We start from the raw sequence: 17,096 nt of genomic DNA on the forward strand, positions 1-17,096 counted from the left end.
ATTGGTTCTGGGTCTGACCAATGAGGAAGGCAGGCAGAAACTCCCAGCAGAAAAACCTGCACATAACCTGTTTCATGCGGTAAGTGATGCTCTGAGAATAAAAAACTATCTGAAGCCCGTCCACAGGGAGCCTTCAGGTGTTCACCCAACAGACTCTCCTGAGAGGCACAGTCCTAGGTCCTGTGCTGGGGGCTCCGCTGCACCCCGTCACAGGATCCTGGCTGGCCTCTGACAGCCAAATCCAGGCGTGGGGTGGCCTGCTGATTAATCCTGTGCTCTTTCCTCAGGAATGAAGTGAAACCAGAAGGAGAAATGGTGAGAAGAGCAGCCGGCCCAACACGGGGGCTTGTTCTCTGTGGTTCACCACCCAGAGCAGAGCCTGGGGCGGGAGCTGGGGATGAGCAGAATGAGGCTCACCTCAGATGCGGCTGCACCGACCCACTGCGCTCTCAGATCTTTTCACTTTTGCTCACCTTAAATGAACTCTCTGTGGTTAAGGCCGATGCACGAAGCTCATCATAGCGCCTACCAGCTACTGCAGAGGCCTTTGACTGATAATAAATGATACGGTTAAGATAATAGATAATATGCACTTTGGTAGACAAAAATCTTTCAGAATTTGATACCCATGGAGCAAAAATATACAGGGTTTTTTTTTTTTATGACGGGGGTGGGGTTTTATGGGTGGTTTCATGGAGGCTCATGCAGAACTGAACTCAATTTGGGAATTTTACTTCTAGGCAGAGATAACTCAGGGTCACTCCCAAACACAAAGATGAGCAGAATGAACAATTGAGCCTCCTCCTCACCTCCCCCAACACCCCATCTCCATGCCGCCGCCCCCACTCCCACTTCCCCGAAGTAGCTTCCCAGTTTGTCATTCCGGGAATCTGGAATAAAGTTTGGGAAAGAGGTGTTCCCTTCAAATCCAGGCACGTGCTCAGAACTCCTGAGTCCTGTAAATAAGTCCTCCCTGTAACAATGACCTCTCTGATACATGCCTGTGCCTGGCCCAGTGCAGCCCTGCCCCCCTGCGCCCCCTCACCTTTCCGAGCTCTCACTGTGGTTCTGAAATGGTTGGAAACTGGCTTCACTGTTTAGGATTCCAGGGACACTCGGGCTGCAGGTTTCTCTCCCTTGGAAGGGCCTGCAGTTTAAGCCCTTGTCCACCAGGTGGCGCAAAGCCTCTTGTGTTGGTGTTTGGGTCACGAATCTGCAGTGTTCTGAGACAGAAGGCCTGCCTTCTACCAAGATGTATGTAACTCTCCAACTCAGGCGTGCTCTGTAAGGAGACATCTAGCCCCTGCTTGAACACTTCCAGTGATGGGGCGCTCACTACCTCTCAGGGCAGAGTTAGTAGCAGGAGGGAGGGTGGAACTGCCGGCACCAGAAAGCTACCTGTTCGAGGATGTCACTTCTTTCCCAGCCAGCCGGAAAATGGTGTTTGCAATTCCTAGCTTCCCAGGCTCTTTTCTGGGAATAACTTAACTCCTTTTCTTATCATCTTATCTCTGAGTAGGTCACCAACTTGCTGAGCAGAGGCTCAGATGAGACTTGTCTGGGGCACAAGCCTCTCTACCTTCGACCCACACCTTCAGCCGCTGATTAGGAATCAAAAGGACTGAGCTCCCTCAGTTCCCTGGTGACTTTAGTGAAGTCAAGCATCTGAGCCTAAGTTTCTATAGCTGTAGAATAAGTAACAGCATTCTCTGCTCTACTGGCCACATTTTGTGGAGAAACTTCAAATGAAATAATGTATTTACTTAACAACTTTTTACTAAGTACCTATGATGTACTACCCCTTCATGGATCATAGCCTTGTCGTGGTGAAGGGGCTTCATAACTCAGTGAAGCTATGAGCCATGCATTGCAGGTCCACGCAAGACAGTTGGGTCACAGTGAAGAGTTCTGACAAAACGTGGTCCACGGGAGAAGGGAGTGGCAAACCGCTCCAGTATTCTTGCTGCTGGAACCCCATGAACAGCATGAAAAGGCACAAAGATATGACACGCCCAGGGGAGATGAGCCCCCCAGGTCAGAGAGTGTCCAGTATACTACTGGGGAAGAGCAGAGGGCTATTACTAACAGCTTCAGAAAGAATGAAGCAGTTGGGACAAAGCAGGAGCGACACCCAGCTGTGGATGTGTCTGGTGGTGAAAGCAAACTCCGATGCTGTAAAGAACAATACTGCGTAGGACCCTGGAATGTTAGCTCCATGAATCAAGGTAAATTGGACATGATCAAGCAGGAGATGGCAAGATTGAATATCGACATCCTAGGAATCAGTGAACTAAGTGAAGTCGCTCAGTTGTGTCTCTTTGTGACCCCGTGGACTGTAGCCCACCAGGCTCCTCCGTCCATGGGGTTCTCCAGGCAAGAATACTGGAGTGGGTTGCCATTTCCTTCTCCAGGGGATCTTCCTGACCCAGGGATTGAACCCAGGTCTCCCGCATTGCGGGCAGATGCTTTAACCTCCGAGCCACCATGGATGAGAGTGGGCAAACTTAATTCAGACAACCATTATATCTACCACTGTGGGCAAGTATCCCTTAGAAGAAATGGAGTAGCCTTCAGAGTCAACAAGAGTCTGAAATGCAGTACTTGGGTACAAGCTCAAAAATGACAGAATGATCTTGGTTCATTTCCAGGCAAACCATTCAACATCACAGTAACCAAAGTCTATGCCCCAATCACTGATGCTGAAGAAGCTGAAGCTGATTGGTTCTATGAAGACCTACAATACCTTCTAGAGCTAACACCAAAAAAAAAAAACAACCAGATGTCCTTTTCATCATAGGGGATTAGAATGCAAAAGTAGGAAGTCATGAGATACCTAAAATAACAGGCAAGTTTGTCCTTGGAGTACAAAAGGAAGCAGGGCAAAGGCTAACAGTTTTGTCAAGAGAACATGCTGGTCACAGAAAACACCCTTTTCCAACAACCCAAGAGACGACTCTACATGTGGACATCACCAGATGGTCAACACCAAAATCAGATTGATTATATTCTTTGCAGTCAAAGATGGAGACACTGTATACAGTCAGCAAAAACAAGACCTGGAGCTGATCGTGGCTTACATCATGAGCTCTTTATTGCAAAATTCAGGCTTAAATTGAAGGAAGTAGGGAAAACCCCTAGGCCATTCAGGTATGACCTAAATCAAATCCCTTATGATTATACAATGGAAGTGATAAATAGATTCAAGGGACTAGATCTGATAGACAGAGTGCCTGAAGAACTATGGACAGAGGTTCAAAACATTGTACAGGAGGCAGTGACCAAAATCATCCACAAGAAAAAGAAATGCAAGGAAGCAAAGTGGTTGTCTGAGGAGGGATAGCTGAGAAGAGAAGAATGAAAGGCAAAGGAGAAAGGGAAAGATATACCCAACTGATCACAGAATTCCTAAGAATAGTGAGGAGAGATAAGAAGGCCTTCTTAACTGAGCAATGCAAAGAAATAGAGGGAAACAACAGAATGAGAAATACCAAAGATTTCTTCAAGAAAATTGGAGATATCAAGGGAATATTTCAAGCAAGGATGGGCATGAGAAATGGTATGGACCTAATAGAGGCAGAAGAGATTAAGAAGAGGTGGCAAGAATACACAGAAGAACTATACAAAAAAGTTAATGACCTGGATAACCATGATGATGTGGTCACTTACCTAGAGGTGGACACCCTGGAATGTGAAGTCAAGTGGGCTTTTGGAAGAATTTCTATGAACAAAGCTAGTGGAGGTAACAGAATTCCAGCTGAGCTATTTAAAATCCTAAAAGATTTGCTAAAATTTGTTGTAAGATTTGTAAAGTAAATTTTCTAAATTTGTTGTAAAATCCTAAAAGATTTGTAAAGATTTGTTGATGTTAAAATTCTGCACTCAGTATGTCCGCAAATTTGGAAAACTCAGCAGTGGCCACAGGACTGAAAGAGATCAGTTTTCATTCCAATCTCAAAGAAGGGCAATGTCAAAGAATGTTCAAACTACCGTACAATTGTGCTCATTTCACATGCTAGCAAGTTTATGCTCAAAATCCTTCAAGCTAGGCTTCAGCAGTACTTGAACCAAGATATTCCAGATGTACAAGCTGGGTTTCAAAGAGGCAGAGGAACCAGAGACCAAATTGCCAACATTCACTGGATCATGGAGAAAGCAAGGGAGTTCCAGAAAAACATGTATTTCTGCTTCATTAACTATGCTTAAGCCTTTGTCTGTATGGATCACAACAAACTGTGGAAAATTCTTAAAGACAGCTTACCTATCTCCTGAGAAACTGGTATGTGGGTCAAGAAGCAACAATTAAAACTGGACATGGAACAACTGACTGGTTCAAAACTGGGAAAGGAGTATGGCGAGGCTGTATACTGTCACCTTGCTTATTTAATTTATATGCAGAGTACATCACATGAAATGCCAGACTAGCTGGAATCAAATTGCCAGGAGAAATATTAACAACCTCAGATATGAAGACGATACCACTCTAATGGCATAAAGTGAAGAGGAGCTAAAGAATCTCTTGATAAGGGTGAAAGAGGAGAGTGAAAAAGCTGGCTTACAACTCAACATTTAAAAAACTAAGATCATGGCATCCAGTCCCATCACTTCATAGCAAATAGGAAAGGAAAAAGTGGAAGCAGTAACAAATTTTATTTTCTTGGGCTTCAAAATCATGGCAGATGGTAACTTATACTTGCTCCTTGGAAGAAAAGCTATGACAAACCTAGACAGCTATTAAAAAGCAGAGATATCACTTTGCTGACAAAAGTGAATATAGTCAAAGCTCTGGCTTTTCCAGTAGTCGTGTATGATGGACCATAAAGAGTTGGATCGTAAAGAAGGCTGAGCTCTGAAAACCTGATGCTTTCTAATTGTGGGGTTGGAGAAGGCTCTTGAGAGTCCCTTGGACTGGAAGGAGATCAAACTAGTCAATCCTAAAGGAAATCAACCCCGAATCTTCATTGGAAGGACTGTTGCTGAAGCTCCAATACTTTGACACCTTGATGCGTAGAGCTGACTTATTAGAAAAAACCTTGATGCTGGGAAAGATTAAAGGCAAAAGGAGAAGGGGGAGGCAGAGGATGAGATGGTTGGATGGCATCACCGACTCAACAGACATGAATTGGAGCAAACTCCAGGAGATAGTCGAGGACAGAGGAGCCTGGTGTGCCGCAGTCCACCGGGACGCAGAGAGTCGGACACAACTTAGCCACTGAACAACAACAATGATACATGCAACAGCGGCAGCTGGCATTGTTTTAGAGACCAAGGAGTACGGTGGCAGCCAAGACAGACAGGCAAGTGGTAAACAGCATATGATGTCAGATGGTGATAAGCGATATGAAGGTGAACAGAGTCAGGTGAGAGTCAGTTTATAAAACTGAGCTGCCAGAGGTATGAAACGCTTGTGAACGTAGAAGCAAGTCATCATGGCCTGCATCAACTTTCCCCTGTAGACTACCTGTCCCCCTTCTATCTGACCTGCGGTTTCCACCCAGGAAAGTCATGTCTGAGATAGACAGTGTTGTTAGTCTCTGTTATGTGCAACCAAGTGCAATCCTAATGGATATGAATTATGTAGACAGGAAACCAGGAGATGATCAACACGACACAGAGCTCTCCCTTTTCTATCTCCCTCCTCTGCCCATGGCAGAGCTGTAATATAAGACCAAAGAGATCATCAAATCTACTGAACAGACCTCAACACTCCAGGTTAGGCCCATCTAAGCATGCCAACTCAAGGAAGTCCTGTGTATTGTCCACAGTGATCTGGTTGAAAAGCCCCAGAGTTCTAAATATAGCCCTTGAAATCCGAGCAAGTCTGATCAGGAAGGGATTTCCCCTCTGTCAGATGAGTATCCACTTCAGCCAGTGACAGGTTCAGGTTCTGACCTGTGGCATGGGATGAAGGTGTACATATCAGATTCCCGGGAAGCAATGGGGAATTGCCAAGAGATTCTGAAGCAACCGACAAGGCGCTTTTCTTCCCACCAGCCCTCAGGAGCATCAGAATCTGGCCCAGTTTAGGGATGGGGAAACTGAAATCCAAAATGTGGGGCGAGCTTGAAGGTCTGGAATCTGGATTTCCTCCAGAACCCCCTCTCTAAGCTTTGGAATACACCATGTCAACTTGATCTCTCCACAGACTCTAAGGTGTTTTGGAATATTTCAAAAGTTATGTTTCCCTGGCTGAACAGTGAATAATTCACAAACTCAGGTCTCGATCAGTATCAGAAAGAGAAAAGGGACTTTGACAAAGCAGAAAGTCTGAACTAACAGTGCAAGGCCCTCAAAGAAACAACAGAAACAGAAGCTTGGTGGTTCAACCACATCTGATTTTGAGCAAAATGATACAAATTATTTAATCCGACTCCATAGGGAGGAAGACATGCTCAGATGAAAACCCAGCTCCCCTTCAAAGGAAGCCGGGCCTGATGATTCTGCTCCTATTGTTTTTAGTTAAGGTAACTACTGTATCAGTTATACCTGTAGTATATGAACTGAAATCTCAGTGGCTTAGCATGGTAAACATTTTGTTCTGTTTTTGACTATCTTTAGTTTTATTGAGATATAACTGACATACAACACTACAGAAGCTGAAGGTATACAGGATAATGGTCTGACTTACACATATCGTGAAATGATTATCACAATAAGTTCAGTGAATATCTGTCATCTCATATAGATACGAAATTGTAAAGAGATAGAAAAAGACTTTTTTCCCTTGTGATGAGACTCAGCATTTACTCTCAACAGTTTCACATATAACATACAGCAGTGTTCATTATATTTATCGTGTTGTACATTAACATCCCTGGTACTTATTTATCTTTTAACTGCAAGTTAGCACCTTTTTACTATCTTCTTCCAAAGCTTCCCCCACCCCCGACACACTGTGTGTCTGGTAACCAAAAATCTGATCTCTTTGTCTACGGCTTTGCTTGTCTGTTTCTGAAATACAACTGACCTACAACTGTGTGTTAGCATAACACAGTGATTTGGTATTTCTGTACTTTTCGAAATGAGCATCAAGATAAGCCTATTTACCTTCTGTCACCATACAAAGATATTATGTAATTACTGACTATACTCCATGACTCATTTATTTGTAACTGAAGTTTGTACCTCTTAAATCTCCCTCACCTGTTTCTCTCCTCCCCCTATCTCCCCCCGCCGGCAGCCGCCTGCTTGTTCTCGGTTATCTGTGACTCTTAGTTTCTGCTTAGTTATGTTTGTTCATTTCTTTTGTTTTTTAGGTTCCACGTAAAAGTGAAATCATACAGCATTTGTCTTTTTCTGTCTGATTAGATTCACTTTTAGCATGACACCCTCTAGGTCCATGCATACTATCGTGAATGGCAAGATTTCATTCTTCTTTATGGCTGAGTAATATTCTGGTGTGTGGGGGCTATCACATCTTCTTTATATTCATCTATTGCTGGGCACTGCGGCTGGATCCTTATCATGGCTAGTGTAAATAAGGAATATCTTTTGCCATCCCCCACCAGTCTGTTGTCTTTTAGATCTGAAGTGAGTCTATTACAGGCAACATATTTATGAGTATTTTTTTGTTTCCATTCACCCACTCTATGTCTTTTGATTGGAACATTTAGTCCATTTACATAAGGTAACTATTGCTAGGAACACATTTATTGTCATTTTAAAAACTGTATTGGGTTGTTTTTGTAGTTCCGTTTTCTTCCTCTCTTCTTTTGTTCTCTTCCTTGTGATCTGATGACTATCTTCAGTGTTATGTTTGGATTCCTTTCTCTTTTTTGTGTTTGTATCTATTATAGATTTTTGGTTTTTATAAATATATTCATTTATAATAGTTTTTATAAATCTATTTTTGGTTCTATAAATCTATTATAGATTCTACCATGAGGTTTATATATAACTATATACATAATTTTATGTATACACAGACAGGTTGTTTAGTCACTAAGTCCTGTCCGACTCTTTGTGACTCCATGGACTGGAGCACACCAGGCTCCTCTGTCCTACACTATCTCTTGTAGTTTGTTTAAATTCATGTCCACTGAGTCAGTGACGCTATCTAACTATCTCATCCTCTGCTACCTCTGGGAGTATCAGACCACCTTACCTGTCTCCTGAGAAACCTGTATGTGTGTCAAAAAAGCAGCAGTTAGAACGGGACATGGAACAACTGACTGGTTCAAAACTGGGAAAGGAGTATGACAAGGCTGTATACTGTCACCCTGCTTATTTAACTTAAATGCAGAGTACATCATGCGAAATGGGCTAGGTGAATCACAAGCTGGGATCAAGATTGTTGGGAGAAATATCAACAACCTCAGATATGAAGATGATATACCACTCTAATGACAGAAAGTGAAGAGGAACTAAAGAACCTCTTGATGAGCATGAAAGAGGAGAATGAAAAAGCTGACTTGAAATTCAACATTCAAAAAACCAAGATCATGGCATCCGGTCCAACAGCAGACAGAAGTGGGAAAAGTGGAAGCAGTGACAGATTTTATTTTTGGGGGCTCCAAAATCACTGTGGACAGTGACTGCAGCCATGAAATTGAAAGACACTTGCTCCTTGGAAGAAAAGCTATGACAAACCTAGACATCATATTAAAAAGCAGAGACATCACTTTGCTGACAAAGGTCCATATAGTCAAAGCTATGATTTTTCCAGTAGTCATGTACAGATGTGAGAGTTGGACCATCAAGAAGGCTGAGTGCCAAAGAACTGATGCTTTTGAATTATGGTGCTGGAGAAGACTCTTGAGAGTCCCTTGGACTTCAACGAGATCAAACCAGTCAATCCTTAAGGAAATCAACTCTGAATATTTATTGGAAGGACTGATGCTGAAGTTCCAATATTGGCAGTATTGGAGGAGCTGACTCATTGGAAAAGACTTTGGTGTCAGGAAAAACTGAATGCCAAAGGAGAAGGGGGCAGGAGAAGATACATATACACACAGGCACACAACCCTGAGTGATCCGTGGCCTGCCATATACCTTCTAACTTCCTCTTATAGATTGAATTCCCCCAAATTCCTGTACTGAAGCCCTAACCTTCAGTACTTCAGAATATGACTATGTTTGGAAAGAGTGTCTTTAAAGAGGCAATTAGGTTAAAGGCCCTAATTACAGTGGGCCCTAATTCAATCAGACTGGTGTCTTATAAAAAGTGGAGATTTAGGACAGTCAGAGAGACACCAGGGATACGTACACACACAGAGTGAAAACCATGGTAGGAAACAGTGAGAAGCCAGCTGTCAGGAATCAAGGAGGGAAGCCTCAGAACAAACAAACCCTGCTCACACCAGCATCTTGAATTTCCAGCCTCCAGAACTGTGATAAAGTAAATATCTGTTTAAGCTACCCAGTCTGTGGCACTCTGTTATGGCAGCCCTAGCAAACTAGTACCTGTTCTGTCCTTTAAGGCTTCTCTGTGTTATGGTTCAGCACCTTGATAAATTAACCGGTGATGACGTTTTAATGGAGGTGATGTATGCACTCAGCTGCTCAGTCATGTCCAACTCTTTGTGATCTCCTGGAAAGCAGCCCACAAGGCTCCTCTGTCCATAGAATTTTCCAGGCAAGAATACTGGAGTGGGCTGCCATTTCCTACTCCAGGGGACTTTCCCAACCCAGGCAATGAACTCGTGTCTTCTTTGTCTCCCGCACTGGCAGGCAGATTCTTTACCACTGCACCACCTGGGAAGCCCCATGGAGGTGTTGGAGTCCCTCAAATTTCCCTCAATAACGTATCTAAACTTAAACATGAATCTTTAATGCCTAACCCCTAAAAGAGACTGGCAGTGAGGTAATATAGGTATTAGCTCAGCACCCCTCTTGCCATCTCCCTGCTAATTATTGATTTTGCCTCTGGGAGCAGCTCCTCTTCTATTCCATCATAGTCTCTTGATCCTGGCAATGGGGGAGAGCTCTGTAACCTCGGCAGGTTCACTGAGAGAAGTTCCCTGACCACAGTGACTGTTCCAGAGATTGCACATGACCCAGGACAGGCCAATCAGAGACCTTCCCTAGGATTTTTCTAATTTCGGTGGCAAGGAAATTATCCCCAAGCTGGTGGTGGCCATGTCCTCTGCCATGAGGGGATGCCAGGGAAGCAGGAAGCTGATGTGGGTGCCAGCATGGACTGGTCTCTCACATCCAATTGGCAGGATTTCTGAGCTGTCCTAATCCCTGTGGATTTCCCTTCAATTCTTTTACAAACTGAATAGCTTTCTAATAAGTCTCTCATTTAAGATGGTTTGAGCTGGTTCTGTCTTAGATAAATAAGGAGAATATGACTATATTTTGAGAAGAGGTATACTTTCAGTCAAATGATTACTTGGAACCTTTCAAGTTCACACCCAAGCCTGCTACTTTTCTCTTTCCTAGGAGGTAAGTTCCCCATCATTAGAGGTTTTCAAGCAGAGAAGGGATGTTCTTTGTCTGGGATGAATCAGAGGGAGTTATTGCACTGGAGTTCAAAAGATTTAACTGGGTGGCAAGAATATTCCCAGTACATTCTGAAAATCAAAATCATTGATCCTGCTGTGTACAGAGTCCTCTTCTTTTCTCTTGAAAAGAAAATCAAAGTTGGAGGATGCATACTTCCTGATTTCAAAACTTACCACAAAGCTACAGTAATCAAAACAGTGTGGTCCTAGCATATGGATAGACATATAGACCAATCAAATAGAATTGAGAGTCCTGGGGGAAAAAAAAAAAGAATGAAGGGTCCTGAAAGAAACCCACACATTTTCAATAAGGGTGTCAAGAGTATTCAACAGGGAAAGAATAATTTCTTCAACAAATGATTCTGAGAGAACTGGATATCCACATGTAAAAGAATGAATTTGTACCTTTACCTCACATCATATATAAAAGTTAACTCAGAATGTATCAAAGACATAAATTTAAGAGCTAAAACCATAAAAGTCTTAGAAGAAAATTAGGAGTAAATTTTCATAACCATGGATTAAGCAAGTTTCTTAAATATGACACTAAAAGCATAAGCAACAAAAAAATTAGATAAATTAAACTTCATCAAAATTTAAAACTTTTGTGCTTCAAAGGATGCTATCAAGAAACTAAAAAGATAACACAAAAATTGAAGAAAATATCTCAAACTGTATATCTGACAAGGGGCTTATATCCAGGATATAGGAAGAATTCTTACAACCCAATAAAAAAAAAGACAAATAACCCAATTTAAAATTGGGCAAAAGGCTTGAATTGATGTTTCTCCAAAGAAGATATACAAATGGTCAATAGCACATGAAAAGATTCTCAACATCACTAATCATTAAGAATGTGATCAAACCACAGCAAGATACTATTTCACATGTACTAAAATGGCTGTAATAAAAAAGATGAACAGTAACAAGTGTCAGAGAGGATGCAGAGCAACTGAAATCCTCATATATTGCTGATATGTAGCTGCTGTGAAAAACGGTTTGGCATTTTCTTAAGCTAAAGCAGATTTTGGATATGGTCCAGCAATATTATTCCTGAGCACATAACCAAGAGAACTGAAAATTTATGAATATGTATATTCATGCACAAATATTCACAGTAGCATTATTTGTAAAGCCAAAAAAAAAAAAAAACCCAACCCAAAGAAACAAATAATGGAAGAATGGATAAACAAACATGGCAAATCCATACAATGGAATGTCATTTGGCTATAAAAGGAAGAAAGTTCTGATACATGCTGTAACATGGATGAAGGTGGAAAACATTATGCTAAGTAAGAGAAGTCAAATACAAAAGGTTTCCTATTGTATGATTCCATTCACATGAAATGTCCAGCACTGGCAAATCCATAGAAATAGATGGCAGATTGGTGGCTGCCAGGGGCTGGAGGGAAGAGGGAATGGGGAGTGACAATTAATGGCTATGGGATGTCTTTGCAGAGTGATGAAAATGTTCTGAGGAGCTGAGTGTCTTCTCGTGAATATTTGATGCTTATGGAATCAGATGGTATTTATTTCATTCTTTGCAACTTTTCTGTCATTTTCAAATTTCTTTCAGGGATGAGGTATCTGATTAAAGTGCTATTAGGAAAGTCATAATAAGCATGAGTCACAGCTGCACTGCCCTTTGCCTACCCTTTTCTTCCTTGTATCTCACATGGCCCTGTCAAGTATAAGTATAATATTTGTGAGTTTTATCAGTCTGTGTTTAGTTGGAGGAAAACAGAAACTCCATCAGCTCATTTTAGCAGAAAAGGAAGCAGGGGTTCACAAAGTCATTGAAAGGGCTGGAGGAGTAAGTTCCCGGTGGGACCTCTCGGAATGTTCCAGAACACCACCACCAGACAGCAACATGCTGGAATCTTGCTGCTACAAAGAACACAGCTTCTCTTTAACCCTGCTTTGTTCCAGCAGCATCTGCATCCACAGAAATTTTCCCTTATCTCACTTGCTCCTTCCAAGTCATGGGCCAGGGCATGTGAACTGTCAGATCTGAATTCAAACCGGAAACTCAAGCTGTTGGTCTGGGAAATGTACTCTTCAGTTTTCCAGCCTATGAGGTAGAGGAAGAGACCCCTGGAGGAGGTCGGGATACATGTGAATGGGGTCACTCCATCAGGACAATCAAGATCTTAACATTTAGGGACTTCCCTGATGGTCTGGGGAGAAGGCAGTGGCACCCCACTCCAGTACTCTTGCCTGGAAAATCCCATGGACGGAGGAGCCTGATAGGCTGCAGTCCATGGGGTCGAGAAGAGTCGGACACGACTGAGCGACTTCACTTTGACTTTTCACTTTCATGCATTGGAGAAGGAAATGGCAACCCACTCCAGTGTTCTTGCCTGGAGAATCCCAGGGCTGGGGGAGCCTGGTGGGCTGCTGTCTATGGGGTCACACAGAGTCGGACACGACTGAAGCGACTTAGCAGCAGCAGCAGCAGCTGGTGGTCCAGTGGTTAAAAATCTGCCACACGGCACATGGGTTTGATCCCTGGTTGGGGAACTAACATCCCAAAGGTCACAGGGCAACTAAGCCCAGGAACCACAACTACAAAGCTCATGAGCCACAAACTAGAGAGAAGTCCACAGGCCGAAATGAGTTTTTCCTGTGCCGCGATTAGGACCTGACGCAGTTAAATAAATATTTTTTAAAAGACCTTCACATTTACTAAAATTTAAATAAATTTAACATTTAATATATTAAATTATATTTAACACATTAAATTATATTTAACATGGTTCAATACTTACTTGAGCTAAATAACTGATGATCCTTTTTGTGTGTGTCTGTGTAAAATTTGTGTTTGTTTTGTGAAATGACTTTTTCCCATCTGTGGAGTCTAGAAATTGACCCCTGAAGCAGGTCCTTGGAATCTGGAGAAGTGGTTTCCTTTGAGAAGTGCTCGTATCTGACTGAGTGCTTTGCATGGCTGATACTGAAGTGAATAACTGCTTTCTCTACAGGAAGTGAGACACTCCTGTGCATAATATATGGGAAGCAAGAGCTTCCTTGTATTCTCTTGAGCATAATGAGCACTTCCTGGAGGAAACAATACAACTTGATAAATTGAATATTTTTTTCAATTAAAGAACCAGCTGCTCATGAATAAACTCAGAAGCCTAGAAGTATTTGAGAAGATGCTTAACTTCATTAATAATTGCATAGTTCAAATGAGAGTGGCTTATGGATCGACAGCAATGAACAGGCTCAGGGGTGTCAGGAGTGGGAAGAAGCAGCCATTCACGAACCACAGCTGGAGGTGTGAAGAAGTGCAAAGTTTTGGAAGAGAATTTGGTAGTCTACCAAAGTTTTAAACATGTCTTCCTTGTAACCCAGCCATTCTATTTCTAAGGATATACCTTTCAGAAATATTCTCACATAGTACAAACATATATTTAAAGAGATATTCTCTGAAGCATTGAAAAATCCAAATGACCAGCAATGGGGTTTGGATAAATAAATACAGTGAAATACCATGCAGCTAATGTAAAGACACGTAGATTCGTAGGTAGTGACGTGAATGGATATGTGGACACTTCTGCAGGCACAGGGCTGGGGGTCTTATTCTTCTGTCAAATGGTGATGCTATCCTGGCCTATGACTATTTGGAACTGGTGAAACCCTGACTCAGAAAACATGGTACAGCAAGGCTTGGATTGATTTTGTTATATAAGATAGTTTATAAAAACTGTATCAAGGAATTAAACCGAAAGCATGGGATATTTGCTAGTCTTTGTCTTCCACTAAGTCATGAGAATTATACTTACCTCTCAGCACCTCAAGTGAGAAAGGAAATGTTCAACTTGGATACCCTTATTGTCAACCACCTTGGGTTAAAAGTTGAGGGAGTGTTACCTTGGGGAGGCAGGTGGGGACCCAGCTGTGGACAAGCTGATGTGAGCCCACCTCCTGGTCTCCTCCCCTCTCCCCTGCCTGCCTAAGTTGAGCTGGGAGTTCCAACTTTTGAAAGTTTCAAGGAGAAAAGTCATCCACAGAAGGCTGAGGAGCCAGTGTGGGTAAAATGCAATTTTCTTCATGTCACCTTGCATCGGAAATACAGGGACACTGCTGAACACCCCTCCAGAGTACTGACTGCTTCTTGGAGTTCTTAACATTTTCATATACTAAGTTTAAAAAAAAATTATATGGGGTTTAGAAGGCAGAAAGGAGTCTTCTTTTCTCTTTGGCCAAAAACTCCTTTAAGACAGTTTATTTGTCTTTGTGTTTATTGTAGAACCACCACAAGAACATCTTAAAAAAAAAAGCAAGTTGTGGAACAGTATACGATGAACAATAACAACATCAACAATAAACCATGGAAAACAGCATATACTTTTTGCTATTAAAAGTACCCCATTCTGGAGAAGGAAATGGCAACCCTCTCCAGTATTTGTGCCCAGAAAATCTCATGGACAGGGGAGCCTGGTGGGCTATAGTTCATGAGGTTGCAAAAAACTTGGACATAACTTAGCAACTAAACAACAAAATAATAAAAATTGGTTCATTACTTGTAACAAATTAGTATTGTGTCATATTAATGTGATACATTAATAGGGGAGACTGAGTGTGAGGTATTTGGGACTCTGTACCATCTTCCCAACTTCTCTGTAAACCTAAAACTTCTAAAAAAATTAAGTCTATAAAAATTGAAAAAAAAAATCCCAGAAGAATATATTCAAAACAGTGACTGTCTCCCACATGTGGGGGTGTTATGGGGTCCTGGTATTTTAGGTCATACACAGATAAGTATTATTACACAGTGCAACAGCTCTGCTCCCAGCAAAGTTGGCCCAACAGGCTTGCCTGTCAGTATGGCTTTTGTTTTGATAAGACCTTCAAATTCTGTTCTGGATAGCTCCCCGGTGAGTGGAGTGACCTTCCTTATCAACTGAGAGTGCAGTCACCTGCTAATACTAAGGTCCACCTATTCCTTGAAACATAGCTCCTTCTCGGTTGGACCCTAGTACCTGAAATCCCACCATCTGATAACTCTCCCAGGGGAATTTCAGAAGCGTCAGAAGAGGCTGGCTCTCAAGTTTCACCTTGTGGGCAACCTCTGCAGGTGGAAACCTAGTCCTACCCCAGACTTCCATAGAAAGCCAGTGCTAAGAACAAAAGTCACTAAGGACAGAAAAACCTGTGAGTAATGCTTTAGGTATCAACCTTAGGCTCACTTTTTTCAATGTTGGTTTTGCATTTTTTATTTCAAGATGAACTATTTTCTCTTTTATTTCATTTGCTTTTTTTTTTATTTTTTGCTTATTTTTTACAGTCCATGAAGGGAACACTTTGAAAGTAACAGGATGGTACTATCATCTTCCTGGCACGCACCCCTTCTACTGGACAGTCAGGCAAATAAAGTCAGTGCTCCTGAGGGCTTCCTCTAGGAGGAGGGGGAATCTCAGTGGGTTCATGACTCAGAGAAGACAGACAGCTGAGTTGTGAACCTGGACTTGAGTCAGCTGAGTGGGGCTACCCAGACCTGGAGACCTAGATTGCTGAATGACTGTGTGTGAGAGTCTGCATTAGTGCTCTGTAGCTACCATAACAAATTGCTACAAATCTAGAGGCTTAAAATAACAGAAATTTATTCTTGCACAGATCAGAGGTCCAAAATCAAGTTATCAACAGGGCTGGTTCCCCCTGGAGGTTCTGAGGGAGAACCCATTCCATGTCTTTCTCCTAGATTCCAATGGCAATCTTTGGCATCCCTTGGTTTACAGATGCTTCACGTAAATCTCAGCCTCCATCTTTACACGGCTGTCTTCCCTCTGTGTGTCTCAAACAGCCTTTTGCTTTTCTCTTATAAGGACATCTGTCATTGGGTTTAGGGCCCACTATCAATCCAGGATAATCTCATCCTGAGGTCCTTAACTACACCCCAAGACTTTTCCCGATAAGGTCACATTTCATAGACTCCAGGGGTTTAGACTTGGACATAGCCTTTTGGGGGCCATCACTCAGCCCACTAAAGAAAGGAACACATCGGGGCAGAAGACAGTTGCTGCTCTCATTGCCCTTTAAGCTACTGCAATTATTCATGGCATGTTGCAAAACTCTCTTTGCCTAGTAATTTGCATAACCTCCTATCTGTAAAAGAGGTCCCAGCTCCTAGGGACTAAATTGCATTGTTTCAAACAGTTCAGACCTGGCAGGAAGATGGGTGTAATGAAGCCCATTTGCAGAGGATGCAGGGATGCTGAATGGAAGGAGAAATAGATGGGTATTTGCAGGTAGGTGGCCAGCTCCTGAGGAATAGGGCCTCTCCTCCCTTCTGTTTGTTGTCAGTCCCAGGCCCTTCTGCTGGTGGGGATCTCTCTCCTCAACAACCCTCCCAAATGGGAAGATTTGACTTGGGTTTGTTCAGTGGCCAGAAAGCCAGAGCCACTGCTTGGCATTCTTTTTGGGAGGGAGGTAGTGACAGAGAGGGCCTGGCCCGCAGCCAGAGTTTCTCTGTGAAACTGAAGCCCTGGGTGATATGTTTGAGGTGCCAAGTGAACAGGAAGGAAGCTTTCTGTGAGACACAGCAACCTGGAAGCTGTCATTGGGGGAGATACTCCAGGAATCCTCCCTTTGAACCCCCATTGATAAGGGGGCAGGCCATTTTCTCATTACTGCTGGTTTTTATGTCAACAT

This window comes from Oryx dammah, unplaced genomic scaffold, assembly GCF_014754425.2.
Source record: "Oryx dammah isolate SB20612 unplaced genomic scaffold, SCBI_Odam_1.1 HiC_scaffold_11, whole genome shotgun sequence".
NCBI classification, from domain to species: Eukaryota; Metazoa; Chordata; class Mammalia; order Artiodactyla; family Bovidae; genus Oryx; species Oryx dammah.